Below are 25,598 nucleotides of genomic sequence, written 5' to 3'. Positions count from 1 at the left end.
AATCTGATTTCATCATTTAACTGTAAAGACAACAGACGACAAAACTTCAACTGGCAATTTATAAAAAAACACATTCTGTAATTTTTAACCCCCTTCTTGGAAAAATAAATAAATGATCATTAAAGTCCAGGATGATCACGATTATTGCAAGGGGGAATGTGCATGAGCATTAATCCGCTTTAAAGAATCCTATCGTTATTCAGAGTGGCATTCGTAAGCCTTCGAAGTGAAGGTAGCCGTAACAAAAGTCACATATAAGAAGATTTTTTTCTAAATTTAACTCCTCCACACTTGCAGCCCAGAGTATGAAAGTGTATTTTGTCATAAATTCAAACCAAAAGTACCTGATTTTTATTCTGAGAGGCATCAGACAATCTCCGAAGAGGAGAATGCTGTAGAACCAACAAAAGGGACAGTTGCTTTAAAGGCCTGAAATTTAATGTTTCTTAGTCAATTTTTCCAGAGACGTATTGTAACCGAGTTTGACAGCAGAGGGCTCACCGCAGCAAGGGTGTGCCAGCTCCACGCACTCTATCCTCAGCAGGGAGCCTCCCCCGCCCAGGGAGCTCCCTAGCGACCCGCCCACGCTACCTTTGTGCGCCAGGTCGTCCATGCGGTCCATCAGCCCCGCGTCGGGGGGCCACGGGCTCAGCCCTCCCAGCTGCTGCGTGGGGAGCATCGGGGTGCACAGTTTAGCTGGAATTAAAAACACAAGTTAAACAAGTTCAATTAATTCATTCTTCTTCGTCGTATGGTGGAGGAGAGTTGGCGGAGGTCAAAGTGGAATCTTGGGATTATTTAGTTTTGTATTTTGTCGGTGCAAATATAGTGGAGGTCTAAGTCCAGGGTTGTCCTTTGCAGGCCACATTTGGAGCAGTCCGATCCGGGCGCCAACTTACAAAATTACAAAGGAGCCAGGGAGCCAAGGCGCTGGTAACACAGCGCCCTTAAGGGCCGGCCCTATCTTAGTGCGCTGCTGATGTTATTTGTCTTCTTCTTCGTTTGTTGGGTGAGAGTTGATGGCAGTCAAAGTGGGATCCTAAGATTATTTAGCCAATGGATAGCTTTTTCTTTTATCTTGGAGCAGAGTTAGTAGGAGGAAGAAGTGGAAATCTGAGGTTATTTAGCAAGTTGACGGCTTTCTTTGTCTTTGTCTTTTTATGGTAGAGGTCAAAGAGAGATGCTGAAATGATGAAGTCACTTGACTTAGAACAGATGTGCTAGGAAACTGGTGGAGGGAAAATTCTGTTGCGACGATCAATAGTTTTTATTTTTCTAATTTACACAATTTATAGACCTTTTTACATCATCATCATTTGCATCATCGCACAGCGACTGTACGGATGCAGTTTGTTGAGGCCAAAATCTTTAGTGGGAGAGATAAAGTTGGCAGTATGGTGATTTGGTCCACAATAATGTGCTTGTTTCCGCGTCTGAGTTCTTCTTATTGTGGGCACCATGCAAAATACTGCACGTATTCGGATTAGTGTGTTTTTACTATAAGAGATTTTGCAATTGTATATGAAAGTAAACTTGCATTTCGTGGTCATGTCAATGGGGTATGAATGTTTGCATTAAAAATGAACAAGAGGAGTATTTCGGGATATTCATATGTATTCTAAGAATATTGTACTTCCCTATTAGTCTGCATTAGGCTGGAGATAAGATCGGATGTTTGGAATCCTTATGAAGCGGGAGTTCAATTTTTTTTTGGATTTCTCTAAATAAGGGGGTGGGGCTACCATCTGTGGCTATATCCAACACACTTTCTTCTGGGCATGTTCGGATTCCACTCCTTGCAGCTTAGCTGCTGTGAGACCGCCTGTAGAAAAAATTTGGAATGCTAAGGTCTCTATGTTCCTTATAACTTTCTAAAGAGCGTCATCAAATATAGATTATTCTATTTTGTAGCCTGTGATAAATAATGTTTTTGGAGGTTTGTCCTACCTGTCGAAACATTTATGTATTTAATATAAACCGCGTAAATACACCATAAACAATAAATTATATGCAATGACATCACAAAGTGTAACAAAGTACCTACATTACTCCTGGATATTTAAAATAAATATAAGTATACATATTATGCGTCAGTGAGGAGAGATTCAAAAAGGAAACTCTATTAGTTTTTTAAAGAGTCATTTTTTGGAGGTTTTCATATATGTTAGGAGGCTGATTTGATTCAATGACCCGGCCTTGTGATCTAGGAGGTCTTGTTGCCACATGGAGAAACTGAGTAGGTACTGTTGATTTATTAAAATCTTGTTAAAAACGTTATGGCACGCAATATCCAAAAAAAAAACAGAAAGTTTAGAATATTTTGGAGAACGTGTTCTTGCAATTGCGCTTATTCTAATAAATATAGCGCCGAAATGCGAAAATATAATTTAAATGAACACGTATTCCTCATAAAACGTTCGTGTTTCATAGATACTTTTTTCAGGAAATCTGTCAATCCATTTGTAAAAGGCCTGCAGTCCAGTTTTCAACAGGTATAAGAATAATTTCACTAGCTTATTTATCAATATTTTTTATCAGTAAGTTTTCTTCGTGCATCACTGCTTGCAATTTACAATTTTTCTTGTATTTTGCACCTTACCCTTATTTCTTATATTATCTATTAAACTTACCTATAAGAATTTAATTATTATTATAATAATGGTCGTATTGATCTCCGAAGCAATATTTAGGATACGTCAAACAAAATTATAACATTCATTGCTGAGATCTAGAAGTGACCAAAGTACGTAAATGAGAATGTGTCATTTGAACGATTGCTAAACGTAAGATCAGCAATAATATAATAATATAAGACACTTCTCATTCTTAGGTCCAAAACTATACAATTTCATGCCTGATGCTTGGAAAAAGGAAAACACAGCTATTCTTCATAAATTGACCACTAATTGGTTTCATCAATTAGGTAGAAAGGAGAGTGAACTTTTACTACACAAAAAATGAAAACAAACACAAACCAAAAACAACAACAACAACAAAAACTCCAACAACAAAAAAACATGTAAAAGATACCTTTATGTTATAATCTTTATCATTTTGTGTATATATGTACCTACCCAGTACTTTTAAATTAGAATGCTACCCAAGCAGTAGTTAATCTTATGTTTAATTAGATATTTTATTTTATTCTATTTCTTCTCTTTGTTATTCATATTTATAAAAAATATGTAAGTAGGGTAAGGCACCAGTTAAAAGTACATATAACTATTATTACATTATTATTTTAATACTATACTTATCAAACAACTTATCAAAATGTTAATACTCATCCTAATTTGACTGTCCTAAAACGGGAATCCTCCTAGTTGGGCAGTCCAAACATTTCTTAAATAATGTATTTAAATGTGTAATCTTTTATAAAAAAAAGAAAAAAAATGTAATATACATGTCGATTAGTCGACCTTATAAGGTTTCAAATTATAAGAAGTTGATTAATAAGCATTCAACAAATCTAAATATCTAATGGATATCTTTGCAGTTATGTAATAGGTACCTACCTAGAAGATATTGGATTTGTAGGTATATATCTACCAAGAAAATACCTGTAAATAATAGTACACTAAAGAATGGCTGATTGTAAAACGAAAAGCCTTATAATATGGTATCATTCACAATTTCAATAAGTTTCCTACTACGCATTTCGAGGACAACTCCAAAAATTTCTAATTATCGACCCAAAACCAGTATCTCAGCACGGGAGATCCCAGTGAGGATATCATGATATCTATTTGTTACACAAAAAAAGATAATAAAACACTTATTATTATTATTATTATTATTATTATTATTATTATCTAAACTATACATTTTCAATCCAATTTCAGATTCTACAAGGTAGTTATTTAGATGATGAGTCGGTCAAGAAACTTTAAAATAGATACAAAGATGAAAACCAGGTGATTTTTACCAACATGTAAAAAATATATAACAAATAATATGGAAAAAATATACTATGATGCTCTTTTGAATAGAAAAAGATGTCGGAGACGCACAAAAGAGACCTACCACGATTAAGTTCATCAAATACTTGCTAGAGTCAGACAATGTGTCAAAATTCGGCATAACAGAGGAATAGTAGGTATATTTGTACGAGATGGAGAATGAATGTGAATAAAACTTGAAAGTGCATCTTTTTTTGGCGTTCTATTCGTTCTTTCTACCATGCGATATAACGGTATAACGGTTTGTTGATAATAAAAATACTTTGCAAATTTTTATAGTAACATGGGTAAAAACCACTTTAAGGGCTTTTTACGATTACAAAGTAGAAAATATTAAAACGAATCTTCAACTAAAGTTCATTTTAGATCGCGGCTTAGTTGAGACTTTATATTATAAACTAAAAATGGTATTTATTTATATAAATACGTTACCGACCGTAAAAGTTTAAAAAATATATGAAATAAATTTTTAAGAGTGGATTGAAATACCATCTCTTGAATAAAATTTTCATTTAGGTGGGTATTAATGTAGCATCTTAGTTTATTTATACTGGATTCTTACAAAATCAGTTCTTATACAAATAGATACATAAAATTCCAAAAACCTACTCAGGCAAAGGATATATAATATAACATAAAGTTACAAAAATATAAAATTATATAAAAACTCACTCATTCTATAACTACTCAATATTAGAGTAATTAGCTCAATTTTTTTAGGCAATAGCAGGACATTATCTATCATAATATAATATTGATAAATGATTTAAACCTAATATATTTTCATAGATACGAGTTAGGTACCTACTTAAATTGGTTGTTAACATACTTTTTTATTACTTTGATTAAAAAATTTCCGGCAAAACAAACATTTACAAAAAGCTTTTCAACCCTTAAAAAAAATTGAAAATCAAAATGCTTAAGAGAAAAGCTAGGGTCACCACTTTAGATTGATGACCTGCCCGACTGAGGCAAGGAGATAAGCCTGCAAAGGGAGGCCAGACCAGGAAGGAATACGGCTTCTAGTGGAAGAAGGTAGAAGCCTAGAACAACCCTTACAGACTTCTCCCTTCAGGACTTGCTTCACGGGTTATTTAACGCGCTATATAGGCGACTGTATTGGGTTATATCTGCTCTGAGCAGTTTGTTCTGACCCCGTCGGTTGTATCGATTTGCAATAAAAATGTTATCGAATTTCAGTCTATTTTTATATTGTTTATTTATGACGTAGGCGCGTGAAATTTCAAAAATACTGACGTGAGAATAAGCATGTAACATTTAAAAATATATATATTTACAACATATCAGTTTAAAGTTTTCCTTACATGTTCTTCAAATGGATGTGTGGGTAGGCACAAATACACAAAATCAAACGAAATTTAGAGGAGCAAATTTAGATCGACCATCATCTCTAAACTTAGTCTGAATAATATGTACATAAGCTCAACATAGGATAAGAGACACGTTGAAGGAGCTAAATTGTATGTCGGTGAAACTATATGTTTGAATGTTTTGTTTTTAAATTTTATACGTAAAATTAACACAGTCTTTAAGATTTTTTTGGTTTGACTGAGATTGAACCTTCCTACACAGGAACTTGAGTCAACATCTCAACTACGCCAAATGCCGACCGGCTAGGAGTTCTAGGTCACATATGTCGTATTGACATTAACTGCCGGAATTTCCTCTGATTTCAGAGAAATGCTGATAGGTCTGCATGTGTGTACGTGATTGTCAATAAAATGTTGATAAAATGCATTATCATTAACAACGAGACTATCTACAGCGTTTCAGCTCGACCGGATGTCGGAAAATGGGTTATTTTCCGCTTCAAATATATGCATTCAGTCATAACCGAAAACAAAATTGAAAGAGATCTAATTCAAATAGGTGTATTAAACAAGGAAAAATCAAGCACCGAGAAATCTCTTACTTACCAAGCCGTTAAAATATATAATAACATCAATGCCATTGAAATATACTTAATTTTTAAAACATATCTGACATAATCATTGATGTTTATTTTGTAATTACATTGTTATATAGATATTTATGTTAGCAACATCATTAAATAAATGTATACTATAATCCATTAAATAAATGAATACATAATCCTATGAAAGAGTTAGTTAGGAGTTACACAATGTTAGGGGACATTTCCGTCGCAATATTCACACATTGAGACCACACCGAACACAATATTCACACATTGAGACCACACCGAACACAATATTCACACATTGAGACCACACCGAACACAATATTCACACATTGAGACCACACCGAACACAATATTCACACATTGAGACCACACCGAACACAATATTCATACATTGAGACCACACCGAACAAAATATTAATACATTTAGAACACACCGAACACATACATAACAGTATCATATATAGGTTGAAAATGAAAACCGATCTTGTACAGTTGAGATGTGCTGACAACCTAAAGAAAATTAATCGCTTCGGATGAGGAAGAGACCAATAAAATCGGAAAAAATTTAAACAGTCGAAGGGATGTCTGAAACTGAATGCAAGAAAACTTTTATAGAAAACGAATAATTATTATCGCCAGGAAAGGAATCGAATAATCAGAAAATAAATCGCTACATGAGAGAAAAAATCTTCAGCATAGTATTTCATGTAGGTATTTAAGTGAAAATAAGGCTGGCCGCATACATACGTTTTCCGTATTCGATTTTCGAATTCGTTTTCCGTATTCGGAATTCCGTGAGACTAGCGCAAACGTTCGTTTTTCTTCATTCGGAATGTATAAACGTCAGTACCAGTGTTGCCAACAAGGGCGATATATCGCCATTTAGGCTACTCAGAGCGAGAATCGGCGCCGAAAAAATCTAAAAGGCGACTGGTCGCCAATTAAGCTACTTCAAAAACATCAATTTTAAACATGTCCCGAAATTCTCTAGCCACCCTCCCCATGAATTTTTTTTTATTTTCTGGGGACAAATTTTATTTTTTTGAAATTCTCTAGCCCCCCCCCCCACGAAATTTTTATTTTCACGTAAAAACATCAATTTTAAACATGTCCCACCTAACAGCAAATTCGGCTACTTTACGCTACCTTATGTATGAGAAACGGCGATATTAGGTCAAGATCCGTTGGCAACACTGTATTACGAACGGAAAGTTCCGTACGTTTGCGTCGGCACAAACAAACTGTATGCAATAGCTGCGTTCTACATGACGTCATTAGGTTTTTTCCATTCGTTTTCTCCGAACGCGCCGGCTCGCATTCGGAACGTGCGTAAGGAATTTGTTCCGTTCGGAACTAAAACGAACGTGTGCGGCAGTTAATGTATTTTCTACTGATTCCGTGCATTCGGATGTCCGAATACGGAAAACGAATTCGGAAATCGAATACGAAAAACGTATGTATGCGGCCAGCCTAACTATGACAACCAAAGTGGGTTTTATTTTAAAATTTAACTGTACAAACTGCTAATGATACTAGATTTGGATATAGTATTTTCTAGGCGTAATTTCTTACTTATTCCCTTCGCTAAAACAACATTTACCCAAAGGAATTTTGGATACTTTGAACAAAGCTAATAAACAATGCGCTTTCACTAAACATTAAACAGAATACAAATTACACACTAGATATATATAAATTAGATGTATCACCAGTCAAGACAGATCAAATATTAATATTATCAAGTATTACCAATGGTACAATGATGATTTTCTTTTATTTTGTTACATAACATAGTTTATAAAGATATAAATAAAATTATAAACAGATTATAAATTAAAGGTAGGTGTAGGTGCCTTCTTACCTACTAATAAGTAAAAAAGTAGTTTTTTTTAACATTGGTTCCACGCAAGAGGCATATAATTTCCCTCAGGGCCAATGTCATCTTTGGGGATGCTGTGTGGGGGGTTTTTATAAGGAAAAGAAGTAGATTAAGTTTCGGGAAGGAAAATATACGATGGGTGGTAGGAATCTGGGGGTCAGTGTGTCCAGGAGTGACGGTCGTATAAATCCATCCCTCCAACTACGGTACAAGGAGAAAGGGACCGGCCGGAGAGGTCAAATGGCCTATTTCAACCAGTCTCTTTCGATCCGGTCCGTCAAGCAGTAGGTGGACAGACACACATGCCGCCAAGACCTAGACAAACCCCACCCCCATGAACCCGGGCACCCCTGCTAAGTTACCAAACATATCTAAACACTTGGAGTAACCTATGTCAAAAAGTTATCGAATAAATAATAATATAAACAGGCCACGATAACCAGTCAAACGCTCTATATTTTGTTAACAATACATATTCTTATTTTTGTACAAGAGGTTTATACCTACAAATAATATAATTGTTGTATGCATTTACTATTTACTTGCTGTTATAATATGTCAAATGGATATGGTTAAATGTATTATTACTGTTACTATTGCGAACTTACAATCTTCAGAATATTTTTCTTAAGAACTATGTATGTAAATGCTCAATGGGCGTATAAATAAATAAATTTTAAAAAATCAATAAAAATGGTTCCCAATACCTCCCAAATTGAAAAATGCTGTTGAAGAGCATGCAGGAAGACATGGGACAATCAAGCACATCAAAAATGCACTACATTTAATCGGTAGGTATAATAGATGCGTAAGACGTTGCAACGTTTGAATGTGATTGAAGCAAAGAGTGCCTAGCAATACGGAGTTGTGTGGCATAAGCTGATGAATTTCAACCAACATATTTCTAATGCTCCCTTTTTCCTCAATTTTCCATCTGAAACACACTTAAATCCGTTTTCAACGATGACGTAAGCTCAAATTTAATTATTCTTTAAGCCCCTGATGCAGTGCTACTATGCTGGCAGTCATTAAGCCTTCTAGTGGTGAAATAATCCCCTCAAAAAATCGCCTTATTAACACTTATAAAAAGCGACACTCGTAGTGCGCCTTGTGTTAAAACACGCTGAGAATTATACGCATTCGCGCTTCGTTAATGTTGAGAGGTTGACTGAAAAAATATACTGATTTCAATGAAACAATTGTAAAGGGTTAACTCTCTAGTCGACTAATTGGCTGACTCTCAAGTGCTTTTTGTTTAGCTACCAGTAAGTTAACTGCCACCTAACTAAGTGTCAGATTACTTAAGTCAAAGTTTTATTTTTTGTTAAGATGTGTATATCTTTTCTCGTTTAAAAATAAATAAAACATTTCGGTTTACGAACAGCCCGTATATGTTTAAATTCTTCGTTCTTTTGGGATAATGATACATTTTCATAGTTGACTAGCAGAGTGAGTACCTGTGAAAATCACACAAATTTGTTGACTTGGCTAACCGAGCCTAGCTGTGTTCGAACACGTGTTCCGACATCGTAATAATATGTTGGAAAATTAATAAAAGTTTATCAGGAAACCTGTTAATCCAATCCCTTAAAAAATTCTTCAAATTGATTCTTCAAAAGATTCTTAAAAAATTAGCAACATTCATTATTCTCAGTGCGTTTACGGAAAAAAATACTTAAATAAAATACCTATTGTTAGTTTATTAAAAATATGCTTAAACTATTCGTTTTAATGTTAAAAACGGGACTAGAGGCCTATATTCAATGATTTGGCAAATTTCATAACAAACGATCAGTGAAGCACGAATATACTATGAGAAAGTCGGAACAAGTGTTTTTCAAAATAATAATATTTTGGCATCTCTTTCATTACATTTATTCGGACAAGTTCACCTTCGTGAACACGTGTTCAGATATATTATGAATGAATCATAATTTATTAACAGTTGTGATATGATGGTGGATGGAAAATTAGGAAAATCGGAGGTGATCCAAGAAGACATCATGAATAAGAGAATCAGATAAATACTTGAATAGAATCGTTCCAAGAGGCGGGAGGTATTGCAGAATACTAGATTTGCATTAGGCAATGTTTAAAAGAAGGATGGCTAAAGAAGGAAGAAGTGCGACACGGTATAATAACCCAAAAATGCATAATATATATTAAATAGCAATTTTAAACTCTATTTCGGAGCTATCCCGCAGTACCTACCTATCTAATTTTGTAATATCTCTAGGTATCTACCCAATATTATTACTATTTTTTATCTCACTTCATTCCACAAATACGAAACGTTTACACGTAAATTGGTATCTACGTAAATAGGTACATACCGGAAATCCAGTAGGTAGGTAGGTACCTAACTACTTATAATATGTAAAATTAGTTCATGTCATAATCTACCTAAATAATATGCCTTTAGATAAATAATATGTTGGTAAATACCTAGGTACGAACTACACTTAGGGGCAGATGCTGCACAGAATTTGAACAATTCATCAAATTTAAAAGTTATTTTTCAAGTTCTAATTAAATTCTGTTAATATTTCCGTTCCGTGAAACAGATGGAACAAATAATTAAACAAAAAAATAACAGGACTTGTATGGAACTTCCACAGTACTCGCTACTATAGGTATATTATTTGCGTGTACAAAATATAAATAATTAAGAATAATAACATATGTACCTACATTTGTAGAAATTTATTACACATTTGTACAGCGCCCTTGAGGTGATTTTGCACAAAAACGTTACGAAAATCATCCAAATACTATTATTATTATTAACTCACTGAAATGTGATTAAATTTTAAAATGCTGTTAATGGAACAACTGGCCCTTGTTACCTCCCTATATACCTATTGATTTGACATTTAAAATCACTCCTTGCAAATATACGTACCATATGTACCAACATGCTTCCAATATACTCGTATTTGTTTAGTCTTGTTAGAATGGTAGGTAGGTACATTCATAATTACTAACTTTTTAACTATTTATTTATTGAATTTACGATTAAAAAAAACCTTTACGGCCCATTTTCACTTATTTATGAATATTTTGTGCAAAGGTTATATAATAAAAATTTAAAAAAATTGTTGGTTATAATTTTTGTTCATGTAATATCTACTTTACATATGTTAAACTATATATTACGCATATGTCGGTAACTTCCCATTTAGAAATATATCTAGGTACTCACCTTCTTAAATATCAACCTGATGTGATTTTATAATTTTAAAGTTTACTAAGGTAGGCCAAGTATTTTTAAGAGGGTGCCTATGTAGACTTTTCTATCGATTGACAATGTTGTTTTAAGCGCCTACACAAAAAATAAGTTTTTTGTTGTGTACTTAGTGTATTTTTTTAATCAAATATATAATTAAATATACCAAACTCACCTTTTTATAGAATACTAAGTATCAAAAAACAGGATTGGTAATCCTACGTAGTTCACAATAAATATTAAAAAGTCACAATTAATTGCACATTTGTTTAACACTCCACAACAATTTAACCAATTAATTGTTTATAACAATCAATAAGGCGATGATACTTATCCTAACAAATAAATTTACAAAAACGTTTATTTTCAAAATCCTTACATATTATTATTATTTTTAAAGATTTTTAGTTTTTTTATATTTTATTTGCGTTTTGTTGCAATAACAAAAATTAAATAAAAAGTGTAATATACAAAACGGAATTATTTAAATATAGAACTGTCATCATGATTCAAATATCGAAAACGAACAAACGAAGCGAGCTTTTCAAAACAACAAAATCGGTACCCGGCGACCTCCGCTGGGGGCCAAAGCTTTACTACTGAACCTTAACGAGCATGGTTTATATTTTCTGATAACGGTTTAAAATAACGCCAAACAAGTTTATAACAACACCAAGCCGCACTCAAAAATTATCCTTAATGACATTAACAATAAAGCTCCAAATAATTTGTTTGAGTTCATTGCGTTACGTCGTTTTGTATGCGATGGTGTTAGGTAGACAATCTATCCCGCTTTAAGCGTCAAAACAAAATACAACATCCATACCTGTACTATATTGTAGCTGCCTCGCTCCCACTCATTGGTATTGCGTCAGCTTTATATATCTGTCTCTTTCGTAAAAGCTCCCCGTGTTCGAAACATAAATTCAAAGTTGAAAGCTCCCCGTTATCTCCGGCCAATGGGAGAGCGGCTCCGTTTCGACGGACCAATCAGCGTAGGAGCTTTGTGGCGGTCGCCGCCAATGGGTTGATACAATTGATTTTTTTGCAGGTTTCGCAGTATTCCCTGTGAAGTTGTGGTGTTTTGTTTAATGTTTATTTAGTTTGGTTATGGTATGATTTAGTGTCGGCCGTATGCCGCCAGGCGGTGCACGGCATGCCCGCCCTTTTGTAGGAAAACTGTACAAAGCCTTTGATAAAGCCCCGAACAAAAAAACAACCAACCATATTTTCTTTCTGAAGTCTTTTCCTTACAAAAATTTATGTCTAAACTGTTTTCTTTGTACCTTTTTGTATTGTATCGTAATTAATTTAAAACGATTTTCTTCTCCAGTGATGAAGGCGTAATTTAGTTTTTATTTTTATTTTATAATTTATATTTTTGGAACAATCGATTATTTTGAGCAAAATATAAATTAACCTTTTGAATGCGTTAATTTGCTCCGTTTTATCTATACCCGTACGCGGTACATATTTTCAAATACCTATGCACGCAATTTATTGTCAAATTATAGCATTCTGGCATGATTTATTGAACTATATAGACAGAACAGATTATTCTCCACAATATGATAACAAATCCTCGTGTGTCAACACTCTTAGATGTTTATAAAAACAAAATCATAAAATTTCATACAAAGACGTACCGTATCTTTTGAATGTGGTCCCGCCATTCACTCGGCGTGTGTGTACTTAGGCCACTGCGTTGATAGACAAAAGTGGGACACCATGAGCACTTATCATTTTTTGTTATGAAAACTTTTCTAAAACTGGACACTTAAATTTTATGTCACTTAATATAATAAAAATTGAACTAACGCCATCCGTTGACAAAATAGTAAACTAAAGCACTCGAAGGCGCGAAGAGGTTCACATGATTATCGATGTTTTTTAATGAAATACAATTTTATTTTCAAGAAATTCTTGTAGATGTCAACATCGTGATAGTTCTACGAATGTTCAAACGAGCGGGAAATAAATTTATGTCAAAAGACCGCTGGAATATCGGCATTCAAAGTTGCCGTATCAACTGTTGATACAGCCGCGTGTGAGTATGGACTTTTTGCCGTAACAACAGTTGATACGGCCGCGTGCAAAAAGTTAAGATTATATTATAATCAACTCATTCCAAATATTCATTTCGTTTCTTCAATAATTACATAATTAATTTGAGTCGCCATTTTAATTATATTGAAATAAAATAATTTGTATACAGCACTATTTAATCGAAAAAAAGTATCAAGGTGTTTAGAAATAATTATATGATCGAATGTTTATCCTGACTAAGAAACCACTGATTTCGAAATATGTCGATCCTTTTCGATTAAATAGTGGTGTATGCAAAGTATTTATTTTCATGCAATTTTATAGGTATATACTTCGGTACCTAGTTACAAAATGCAGGTAGGTACCTACCTACCTAGACGGAGTTTACAAATATAGGTTTTATTATAGGAAGGTATTGAGCTTAGTGCGTAGGTAACTAGTACCTACTTATAAAGTTATTGCATTATTTAAATACCCCCCTTGCACCCAGAGCCGTATTTAGGAGCAGGCTGCAGCCTACCGGCCCGCACCATACACATGCCTGTGTAATGGCAATATGCTGTATCTGCAAAAGCTAGTTTTAAGATAAATGACTTGGAAGGTTAGATTGAACCATTACAAAGACATAATAAAATATTTACAAATATATCACGTATTTTGAAATTGACGATATATTTGTTTTTTTTTAATACATTTCAAATTAAGTAACAGTTAAACCTGTCACCAAATTTTAAAATAACAAAATGTCCAAAAAGTTTGTAGTCGTTAATCTCAAAAACAGATTTGTAGAGATATAGCATATTGACACATTGCAAGATGCGCATGTGGCACTGATAGCTGCCGATATGTGAGGTTGAATTCAAACAACGCGACCCGAATGGCAACGTTGCGGTGTTGTAATGTCCTGGCAAAATGCTGTATTTTAAGTAGCAATATTTACTAATTTGGGAGGCGGGTTTGTGTTACAATTATTGGATAATCAACACCTCTGCCATAGGTCACCCCAGGTGGTTCACTACGTTTGGTGACTTTGCAGGGGTGCCCGGGTTCATGGAGTGAGGTTAATCTATGTTTTGGCGGCGGATGCGTCTGCACAGCTACTGTGTGACAGGCCAGATTTGCAGAGACTGGTTGAGGGAGATATTTGCCTCTCCTGCAGGACTCTCTCACCCATCGCACCACAGTAGGAGGGATGAACTCAATCGTGCCTCACTCCTAGACACACTTTTTCCTTCCCAGAGCTTCCTCTCTTTCCTTTCCTTAAAAAGACCTTCCACATAGCACCCCTAAAGATGACATATAACCCGAGGGATTTTTTTTCACAAGGCCTCTTATGAGGAGCGCCAGTAAAAAAATATTCTGGCATTACAGAAGTGTTCCTTTTTGCAGTTTAGTGCGCATTATGCCAGCGTAAATTCCTGGGTAAGAAAAATTCCAAAAAACCCTTTTACCTATCCGTGTTCAGCATTGAACATTTGAAAGGAGACGAGCTTTTTTTAAAGAAAATTTGAATTCCTAAAACTGTCGAAAAAATCATCCTCTATCGTTCTATCTTTTTCCATTTTTATCATACCACTAAATTCAAATATGACAAATTGACTATAAACCTGTTCTCTTCTAGATTAGTATCCACCATAAATAACCTGCAAATTTCTTATATTATACATAATTTAAATCATCTAAGACTCCCATAACACGACCAACGTATCGTAGTTAAATCGTTATCGAATTAGTAAAAAATACAGTTCATATTATGTAACTCGACGAATGGAATTGATTGAGCGCCGCAAAGCCACAATGTTATATCTATAGATAAGGCGCATTGCCATAACATGGGCGACAGGGCCCACGCCACAAATTGTTTAAATTTAAGTTGTGATGATATTATAAGTAACTAATTAATATATTAAAGTTACTTCATCAATACAAAGTGTATTTCCAAGTTAAGTTTTATGTGTACATAATGATTACAGATTTCAAATCTTAATGCTTAAATTTACTTTAGCCTTGTTTGGTGACCAGATCTGAATAGCCAGGTCCCCCACCTTCCTCTACCACATCTCCTTCCCTCCCCACTACCTTTAGCCTCACAACATACCCCAATTGGGGATGACATTCTATAACTGGCTCCAGATGGTTGTGAACAGTTAAGAGTTCTACCCCTCGACCACGAAGACTGTCAGACCAGATTTTCCTGTTAGTCTACAGGGTGAAGATTTTCTGATGATAGCTGACCTCTGATACTCGGGTAATATGTTCCTAGAAATATTATTTAAATCACCATTTTATTACGTGGGTTAGGTATTAGATAATCATTCAAGAAACTGTTCAGTACCAAATTAAAGAAAATCATATATTGAATGAAACAAACACACTTTTTTCTTTACATATCATAAATAAGCCCTGACGAAGCTTGAGATAAGCGAAACCCGGTTGGCTGTCATTATTAATTCATATAAAAAGTGGTGTATTACAAAGTGTGTTTTTGTCATTTAATATATAAAGTCACAATCCCAAAGTGTTTGCTACCTTCGAAAATAAAGAAAATTAACTTATAAACCAGTACCTTTGTAAACTGGCGGGTAACTAGGAAACCTACCTAGAAATCGTGTTTAAGGTTACCAAAAGTCACATGAATACTACATTACCTAAGGTACCTACTTCAGTAATTTAATAAACATGCAGCATTTAAGCTCATGCGAAAACTTTCCTTTTAATTTTAAGCATCAGCTCGTGATGACGTCAGACCTACATGGCGACCAGGTGCTGAGTGATTCAGGCTTGGGGAAGAGAAGGGGTAGAAAAGACGAGGGTTGGAAGGGAGAAGGGGGCGGTTGGTTTCGCAGGCACTACGCAGAGGTGTCGCTTCGTGTAAAGTCACTTGTCGTGTAGTGGGACATTGCACGGTGGCACTGTTGCTACAAATATACAAATGCATATTTTTTAGTTAATTTATTTTAGGATATTCTTAGGACGTTTCACAGAATATGAACAATTCATCAAATTTCAAAGTTGATTTTCAAGTTCTGTGAAGGTTCTAATGAAGTTCTGTTATCATATTATTGTTGGCCAGTTGTTTCACAAAACTGAAATAATTTCAAAGAACTTAAAAATCAATTTGTATAATTGTTCAAATTCAATTCAACAACCCGTCCTAACTGTTTGCTTTTATGATGATATTGAGTATAAGATTTTTTAAGAGTTAATAATAATTTATGATGTTTGATTGTTAATTATTGAATTAAATTATTGTTAATGTATTCAAAATATGATCAAATTATTCGCTACCCTGTTAAAAAATGGGACTAGAGACTCGTCCATTATATTTATTCGGACAAGACCATCTGCGTTGAACACGAGTTCGGATATATTCTGAATGACTAATATTTTATTGGGAAATGGTCATGCAGTCACATTTTAAACAGTATCTTGATTTTTAAAATGCCACACAGTTGGTAGGTACTTCTAGTATCTATTCATAAACAAGATTCTAATCTATACTGTCGATATTTAAAAATGTCACGGAGTCAAGAAGTAATATTGACTAATTCACCAGCACGTTGATTCATCTCTGAAGTGTCTTAGTTGAGGGAACAGAGTCCAGCTTCTTCTATGTGCCCTCCGGTGTACCTCAAAGTTCTCATTTAAGCCCATTATTATTTAATGTGTATATATACGATATTCACAAATGTTTTTTACATGCTAATTACCTAGCATATGCAGATGATAAAAATATACTTAGTTATTAAATCAATCAACGAATGCATTAAACTTCAAGAGTTTTTTTTTCTTTCGCGTGATCTTTACGTAGATGTTGTTTCGGAATACGAAGTCTAGGCGTATACAAGCAACTTAAGTTGCAGGCAACTGTGTTGCAACAGTTCTCTTGCATGCCTCAAAACCCATTACGGTATACGCGACAATAGGGAGTAATAATTGTTAAATAACACTGTTCTTACAATTCGAAGATGACACTGTATCCCAATGGCATTAGCTAAAAGTCGATTACAATAATGCTTATCGCCAACTTTTCCTGCTATCGAGATGCTGCAGTGCCACGGAAATGTTTGGAGGGACGAGGACTCTATTTTACAGCCCTTTTCCGCAACCGCACGGGAAGCTTATGGCGCAGGCTACGCCAATCGAGGAATACCACCTACCCTGAGATGGTTGCTGGATGGAGTCCCCCCTGATGGACCCCTGTAGACGGGAGACGGACAAATATGCGCCATAAACGGGCATTAGCATATATTTTTGTTTTTGGTCATTTTCGCCAAAATTTGTACAAATTGTGTTTTTGTCATTTCTCGATTTTTTTTGGTTTTTTCATATATAGTGTCGATTGGCGATTTTCAGAGTATTACAGATTTTTGGAAAATTATGCACATATTTCATATGCATATTTATTAATTTATTTTATTTAGTTATTAGTAATGAGAAAAAATTAGTATTGATGATTTATTAAAAATCTCCTCACATTATTAGTAATCCGGTTAGAAACGAGACTGTGGGCTGATTCCTGATAAACTTTAAGAAAATTAGTTTTAATATCGGAACACCTGTTCATGCACCTGCGTTTGTCTTAATTGTATATAATGACTGTTGTATATAATGAATATTGGGATTTATATAGTGACAAAACATTGGTATTTTACTAAAAGTTTACAAGGATACCTATCGATCCATTCGTTAAAGGCCTGTAATCCCGTTTTTAACCGGATTACGAATAATTTTAGGTGTCTAAGATTAATTTTGAGGTTTCTTAAAAAGCTTAGATAATATATTTTTGGATAATACACAAATTTTAGGTAAATTTCCACTAACATTGAAAGAATTTCGATAGAATTCGTTAGTTCCATTCCGTGAATAAATTTATTTATTTTTGAACACCCTTTTTAGGGTTTTTAAATAGGAATAGGTATAAAATTATGAATTATTTTAATTATTGAACATTTTTTTGTTCAAAATTAAACTGCCCCAGTAGCATTTTTTTCTATTTACTAAGAGTATTGAAAAAGTCAACGAATAATCCACTTTATAACATTCCATTAGTATTCTGGGCAGTGAGAAATATCTACATATTATGGTAGTCCCAGTATTTTTGCACTGAAATATGTTATACTCATACTTAAAAATAAAATGCTAACGCACCGGAATTGGCTCTACATTGAACTTTGTGGCTGTACATGCTAAAACTTCTTTTGGTCAAAGAAAATATTTATATCAGGCACCACATATGTTTCATATTATTCCAAATCATATTAAGGACGGGATGTTTCAGAGAACTTGAACAATTCTTCAAATATCAACGTTTTTCAATTTTCAAGTTCGGTAAAAGTTTTTTTCAGGTTCTGTTTTTAATTCAGTTCTGTGAAGCAACTAGCCCATAATGATATAATAACAGAACTTGAATAGGACTTTCACAGAACCCGAAAATGAACGTTGATTAATTGTTCAAATTCTCCGAAACAACCCGTCCCTAGTCTACCAATTCCTTACTTAAATTTAAAAAGGTATTTAAGAAATTTGTATTGACGGACGATTGTCTAAATATTTTTCATCCTTGTCCTTTCTTAATTAATAATATTTTACATAAGTCCCATTTGCTAAAAACTGAATGTCACCTTAGCTGTCTATATTCTACTTTGTTTCTTCTTGTGAATTGTTACAATATATTGTCAAATTACGCATCCGGTAACTCATATAATACATATTTCCTTTTATAGTGATTTGTTTTTGGAGTATTATGCCGTATTGCGTTACCTCCTTCTTTAGCCAAGGTTTCGGACAGCATTGCAGTTTCCATCATCAGGGCACATCTGCCCTGAAAATGCTAATGGACACTGCAATAGGGTCCGAAACGTTGGCTAAAGAAGGAAGTAGCGCAACACGGCATAATACCCCCAAAACAAATCATCATAATACTTTTGGCCGTGAAAATCTCAAATCATAGCATATTTTTTTTCTTTTTGAAATATTTTGTGTTTGTAAGTAGTATTACTTTATGGTTGTGATAACTCTATGTTTGTGTCTGTAAGTAGTATTACTTTATGGTTGTGATAACTCTATGTTTGTGTCTGTAAGTAGTATTACTTTATGGTTGTGATAACTCTATGTTTGTGTCTGTAAGTAGTATTACTTTATGGTTGTGATAACTCTATGTTTGTGTCTGTAAGTAGTATTACTCTATGGTTGTGATAACTCTATGTTTGTGTCTGTAAGTAGTATTACTCTATGGTTGAAATAACTCTATGTTTGTGTCTGTAAGTAGTATTACTCTATGGTTGTGATAACTCTATGTTTGTGTCTGTAAGTAGTATTACTCTATGGTTGTGATAACTCTATGTTTGTGTCTGTAAGTAGTATTACTTTATGGTTGTGATAACTCTATGTTTGTGTCTGTAAGTAGTATTACTTTATGGTTGTGATAACTCTATGTTTGTGTCTGTAAGTAGTATTACTTTATGGTTGTGATAACTCTATGTTTGTGTCTGTAAGTAGTATTACTTTATGGTTGTGATAACTCTATGTTTGTGTCTGTAAGTAGTATTACTTTATGGTTGTGATAACTCTATGTTTGTGTCTGTAAGTAGTATTACTTTATGGTTGTGATAACTCTATGTTTGTGTCTGTAAGTAGTATTACTTTATGGTTGTGATAACTCTATGTTTGCTTCACTCAAATGTAAATTGTTAACCTCGATACAGGTTTAGGCCTCGTGAGGTTGTTTCTTATGAGAAAAAACAAGAATTATGTATAGTGAGACTGAGATGCAATAAATAAATAAACGGAATGGAAAACACAAAGTAGGATAAAAACGTGCACAAACTTTGGCGAAAATGGTCATTTAATATTTTTCTCTTCTATTCTGTTTTTATTCAACTATGTAGGCCTATTTATGTATTTTCACTTTATTTATATTATTATTTGAAATATGGAATGTAGCTTTTGCATTGCACTAATTAATATTATTTTTTTGGATGTTGTGCTTTTGGCCTTTTGTCGAAATACCCTACGGCAAAACAAATTACAAAAATATTAGGAATAACTTTAAAAATAAACAACGAATAAACGATACGAAATTTAATATTGATTAAAATAATACCCAGTAGTGACCAGTACACGGAAAAATGAGTATGACTGATTTATTAATATCCTGTTAAAAAAGTTTCAAGCAGTTTTTCAAGCCATTTAATAATAAAATATTAGGAAATTCAGAACGTATCGGAACACGTCTTCATACAGCTTTACTTATCCAGATAAATATAATGACATTATTAATATAAGAATTTTTATGAACACTTTTTCCGACATCCTCACATTCGTGTTTTACTGATAGTTTGTGAGGAAATCTGTCAATTCGTTCGTAAAAAACCTTAGTCCCATTTTAATAGGAATAAGAATAATTTGACCAGATTTTTAATAAATTTGCAATATTTCATATCAGTGTGTCTTCGCCATGTAGCCTTCGCAAAAGAGTTAGCACATGCAGGGCCGGCCCCGTGCAGGTGTAATTGGAGCAGTCCGCTCCGGTTGACGATTTTCCAAGGCGTCAAGAAGCCAAGGAACCAAGGCGCTGATAATACCTGACACCTAACACAACGCACTTGAAGTTTTTACTATCGCCCGGCGCCATTTGTCTCAAAACCGGCCCCAAGCACATGGTATGTTGTTCATTAACAAATAATTACTATTTTTATATTATTATTGCACACTTTAGCCCCTCGTCCCACTGGTTCGATATCGGTACCGATCGGTATCGAATCGGCAAATCAGGAAACCGTGCGCACCGCGCACAAAAGTTAATTCCACTAAGTTTTGCAGCAACTGCAGCGTAGCCATCGTGGGAATTTTCCACGTAGGGACTCCGGTTTTTGTCGGTTCGGTACTGGTGTGTAGACTTTGCATCTATTTTTATATATTTTACCGGATTTTCGACTAGAACACTATGCACAGGCCCGTATTTAGGTGGTCGAAATATTAAATTTTTTTAAATTTAAAATAAGGGTTTGAAAAGAACACATAAATAACCTCACTGACTGTATCAAACCATAAGTTGACTTAAATAACTTGGTTATCCGTTGTTAGAAAAACCACTAAATGGTCATAGTGTCATATTCTCAAGAAATTGCAAAAATTGTATCTACCTACATCAATATCTGTTAAATGAAAACAAAATCGTCGTTATTCTCGATTTTATTATTATTATTATATATACCTACCTAATGGTTTCACCTCTTCCTCACATCAAACATGGATCGGTTGTGTTTTCGACTTTTTTTTGTTGCACATCCATGACATTTTGACGTGTGCACATTTCACTGTCACGCGAATGACAGTACAGACCCTGATAGCTTTTTGTTTGACAAACCTTCAAAGGATACGAAAACTCCAACAGATCGGAGGGCTTTGAAGCAGATAATGTACGGTTAACTCGAGAGGGTTTCCTCTTGGGGTAAGAATAAACAAATCGAATTAAAGGTTTTAAAGACCCAATAATGTCTGATTACATCTAATAGGGTTCGAAGTGATAATCAAGTCTCCTTCAACGGAAGCAATCTTCCCAACATACCTTCCATTGATATGCTTGGCGTAACTCCAAGTGACCAACCAGATCAGGCACGGGGACTCCATCGAAGCCAGAATTAAGTTATCCTCTCAGAAACTGGGCGTACTGTACACAGTACGGGGCCCGCAGATACTTTAGTGCACAACTGCTAACCCTGTACAAATCGCGAGGGCGCCCCATTGTTGAATTTAGCAGCCACCTCTGGTCTGGAGCTCCAAAATACCTGAAAAAACCACTGACCCTGTGCAGAAACGGGTGGTCCGTTTAATAGATTCCCCTATCTTAACAAATGGATTGTAATTTTTAGAGCACATGCGTAAGGTAGGTTTGCTGTACTTTTTCTACACTGAAAAAAATGAGTTAGCTAAAGTGTTAAGCTAATTGAAGTTGTGTAACCATCGCCTAAAGTTCAGCTATTTTACCTAAAATACTTTATGTGCAGATACCGTCGTTGTTTAGTAAAATGTGCTTGAGCTATTACAACTAAACTTTAATAATAGCACACTAAAAGCATACTTACCTAAACAAAATAATCGGTTTGGTAAATCAAGCTAAAGTAATTTACTAAACCTATTTCACTTTAGTAACTTAAGTGTATGTGTTACTTCCCAAAGTATTTAGCTAAATTTAACTAAACATCTAGTTTGGTTAAATGTTTTGTTCATATAGCAAAACTGAGGTTGGAATATCTAAATTTGGTATTTTTACATGACAATTAGTTGCTTTGCACAAACTTAGGCAAAGTGCAACAAAACTTTAGTTAAAATCTCCCGAACTTTGGTAGATCTGTTTATCGCGCAGGTGTTCATTTACGACGCAGTTATCAGATCGCCACAGTTCGCACCATACGTGAATTGACGTTCGTTGCGCGCGTTGCGAATTTATTTTTGAATTGAATTGAATTTATGTTAACCGCTGTTCCTAGTTCCTAGTGATAATGGCAGACAAAACCGTGGAGGATTATTTAATTTCTTGGAATCTGGAGGCTTACATAGAAACATTTAAAGGTGAGTTTTCTTTTTTCATTTTTTTATTGATTTAGAATTTAGATCATGGAACTATGATATTATATATTATGATAATATCCATTCTATTTAATTTAGAAACTGGCACCTTCATTATTCCATGACTCAAGTACCTACGCAATAGATTTAGAAGATTTGTATTTATTATGTACCTAGTTTGAAGAGTGCGTGTTGACGCTACAACCAAGATTGTGTCAGGAGTCATGACACAAGTTACAGAGAGTGGTATATAAAATAATAATTGGATCACTTGTATAGCGCCGTTTTTGTGCAAAATCACCTCAAGGGCGCCTTTATTTCTTTGTTTGTTTCCGCCAGTATTATTTTGTATTGAACGAATGTTGTTTGAAACTGTAGTATTTTAAGTTACAATTTTACCCTAGCCAGAAACTAGAACCAACCAAACTAGCTTTGAAATCGTATATATTATATTTTAATAAATGTGTATTGCAAATTATTAATTCGGACATAACATTTTGAACATTGAATACTGTTGTTTTTTTTTGGGAGGGATATTTTTTTTTAAATACAGGGTGACCACCCATTGTTAATGTTTACATTTGAAATTTTCATATAAATGAAATAATTTCATTATTAAAACTATTTTATCTCCGCTTGATTCATGATACAGGGTGTTCGGTATCTGCTGTTGTATAAATATACATTTTTTTAATGAATAATTTTCATTCCTTTGAAAAATAAATTTTTATTTTCTTGTTTTGAAATTTTTTGTATTATCTCGTCGTTTTTTTCTTTATTTCAGACTCAAGCCATAGACTCGAAAACACTCCTGATAATATCTCAAGATGATATTAAAGAATTGATTCCGACTGTAGGGCACCGGGCACTGCCTACAGCACACATTAATGCGCTCAAGGATGTTATTAATCCACCTGTCATAAGTGTAAGTTTTTAAAAGCAGTAATGATGACATATTGTTTACCTAGGCCTTTTTTGGCTAACCATTTGGAAATAGTTGTACCGGACGCGATTTTGATACAAAAATAATAGTATTTAAAATAATAATTCCTGTAATTAATGAATAAATCGACTGCCGGGGGGGTCAAGCAATTCCAAAGGGATAAAAACAAAGCTTGACCCCTTCACCCTTTCTTTCCCCTTTGTGTACATACCCGCTTTTTGTTTCAGATTGAAGATATACCTTCAACTTCCAAACAAACAACGCCCATATATTATCAACACGATGACTTCCTTGTAAATGACATTTCCTTGTTGGAAAATAAAAACAAATCACAAAGAATAACGCAAGAAGCTTTTGAAGAGCAAATTTCGAATGTAAGTTAAATAATTTTAGTAAGTTTCAGATACCTAAGTAACTTAGGTTAATTGTTTTATACATTCCGATATATGTATTTTAGTAGTGGCAGCGTAGAATAGCCATCCTGTGACTGATATTATGATGATTATAGAAGTGGTTATTAGTTATGTAATCAATATGCAATTTAATTTTGTTTTCCAGGACTTACGCAATCATCTCCTATCAATCAATGAACGGCAAGCACTTTTAATGCAGTTTGAGTCAAAGGGTCTGTTGGACAATTCTGCCAGACTGTGCAGTACTATTATAAGTAAGGAATTGCAGGGTAATCCAGATAGATCCATTACAAGCAAGAGATTTTATGAATTTGCTTTTCAAATCACCAAAGTCTTTAATAAAGAAAGCGCAGCTGTATATTTCACCCCATATGTGTGTTTTGGGCCTACCCAAAAAATTGCTGCTAAAGGTAAATTACTAGACACATACAGGCAGCGCCGAAAAGAATTTGCCAAATCAGGACACAAACATCTTTTACTATATTTAAAAAAAAATTATAATATAAATGTGTGTATAATCAAACGTGTTTTCTTTTTTGAGGCTTTGCTGGTAGCTGGAAACAATATTTTGAGAGACGATTCTTAACAAAATAACTTTTATATGAATGAGGTTTTTAATAAGTACTTTCTAGTCTTACAAAACATAATATTTATTTATTTAGGTTTCATCTCTCAAAAGGGTTGTAATAAACTACCTGCAACTCAAAGTATTTAACCCATGATTCTGAATTATGGGTATAATCCTTCGAGTTGATGGTGGTTACATTTACACCCTGTATTGTTTTCAGCTAAACTGCAAATCTGAAATCAAAACTGATAATCTAACCAAAAAGCTAAGCTACAGTACCTAAAGCTAGCTAGCAGTAGAGAGCTAAAACACCTATATCGGTAGGGCTATTCCAACCGAAGTTTAGTTAATCAACCTAACCATTTTGTAATATTAACTAAATAATAAGGTTACTACATCTAAACAGTTCAGTTTTTCTAACCGAACACTACAAAATGGTTTAGGTATATAATTTTTAGTTTAGGTAACACAACTAAACACAAAGCTGTCTCAGCCGATTAGTTTAGCTAGAATACCTGAATCGTTAAGCTGTCATAAATACAGTTTAGGTAACACAACTAAACACAAAGCTGTCTCAACCGATTAGTTTAGCTAGAATATCTGAATCGTTAAGCTGTCATAAATAAACTGCTGTTTAGCAAACAGTAGCTAAAAGTTCGGCAGTCACCACAGCAACTAAACTGTTTAGTAGATAATTACTGAAAATTTGGTAAATCGTACCTAAACATTTCTTTCAGTGTACCGGTATTACAATGGAAAATTCTCCGAGGAACTAGCATCATTGATCCCTTTGGCATCGGTTCTTAGTCGGGAAACGCGTCAAACGCGTATCCTGTAATGATTGATGCAACTGTATTTTTCAAAATTATAATAATAATAATATATCTATATTTTATAAATTTGCAACTTTAACAAAGAATACATGTTAAGTATCCATAGTGTACATTTTTAATAAATTAGGTAGTAAAGAGAATTAACAACCGAAAGTGAGAATATAAAACAATAGGCAGTATGTGACAAATAGAAAAGTTGAGGTTTCTCATAACTTG

General features: G+C 34.1%; 1 long non-coding RNA gene and 1 pseudogene across 1 annotated transcript; one reads left to right on the top strand and one right to left on the bottom strand.

Moving 5' to 3' along the window:
• Positions 1 to 4,635, bottom strand: part of LOC149413733 (paired box protein Pax-6-like) — a 149,315-nt pseudogene extending 144,680 nt beyond the window's left edge.
• Positions 4,636 to 22,453: 17,818 nt separating this feature from the next.
• Positions 22,454 to 24,449, top strand: LOC149413732 (uncharacterized). Its single transcript, XR_016304207.1, has 4 exons — positions 22,454 to 22,628; positions 23,410 to 23,550; positions 23,796 to 23,942; positions 24,127 to 24,449. It is a non-coding gene; the product is annotated as an uncharacterized LOC149413732 (long non-coding RNA).
• Positions 24,450 to 25,598: the final 1,149 nt, after the last annotated feature.

This window comes from Hesperophylax consimilis, chromosome 21 (assembly GCF_061612785.1).
Source record: "Hesperophylax consimilis isolate HC1 chromosome 21, BYU_Hcon_1.0, whole genome shotgun sequence".
NCBI classification, from domain to species: Eukaryota; Metazoa; Arthropoda; class Insecta; order Trichoptera; family Limnephilidae; genus Hesperophylax; species Hesperophylax consimilis.
The sequence above is the reverse complement of the archived record's forward strand: the minus strand, read 5'-3'. Positions and strand labels throughout refer to the sequence as shown.